The sequence below is a fragment of the Penaeus monodon genome, chromosome 15 (genome assembly GCF_015228065.2).
Source record: "Penaeus monodon isolate SGIC_2016 chromosome 15, NSTDA_Pmon_1, whole genome shotgun sequence".
NCBI classification, from domain to species: domain Eukaryota; kingdom Metazoa; phylum Arthropoda; class Malacostraca; order Decapoda; family Penaeidae; genus Penaeus; species Penaeus monodon.
Window position 1 is genome coordinate 20,926,600 of NC_051400.1, and position 621 is coordinate 20,927,220.

Genomic DNA, 621 nt, shown 5'->3' on the forward strand with positions numbered 1-621 from the left:
TAATTGTAAGGTGACAGTCTTTTTTTTTTTTCCTCCTTTTCATCTTTTTAGTCTTTTTGAAGTGAAGCTCTTCAGGACTAACAGACATTTGTACTTGGACCAAGAGTGATTTCTAAATGTAAAGTACATAAAACTTTGAATAATTATTTTTCAATTTATACGCAACAAGCTGGCAAAAAAAAAAATTGTTTGAGGAAAGTGAATTTTCTTTTTTACTTTTACATTTCCATTTTTTATACAGAGACATTTTACTCCTGTTTCCAAAATGGCTTGATCCCTCAATATTTTTTCCTAAAATTCAATATCCATTTCTTTAGTTGCACTTAAAAATGGAGAAATTTTTAAAAATCATAAAAAGTGTATTTTTACATTGTCTACTCTTACAAAAGCAGAGACAAAAATGCACAAGGATAAATATGATATTTAATATGATACAAAATTTAAGTCTACATAAAATGTGTTTCAAGATTACTGAAATCCTCTTTTTTTATATTTCATAATATATTGAATGTAAACAAAAGATTTTCGTAATAATCCTAATCCATAATATTTTTTCTTTTATAAAAAAATTACTTTGATGTGTTGCAGTCTTATACAGATACCCTCTCCATTCTTTCGATT

The 621-nt window shown here is 25.8% G+C and overlaps 1 protein-coding gene across 1 annotated transcript in view; it reads left to right on the forward strand.

Annotated features, from left to right (window-relative positions):
• Positions 1-621, forward strand: part of LOC119582251 (menin-like) — a gene marked incomplete in the record, with an annotated part of 114,600 nt that overhangs the window by 38,041 nt on the left and 75,938 nt on the right.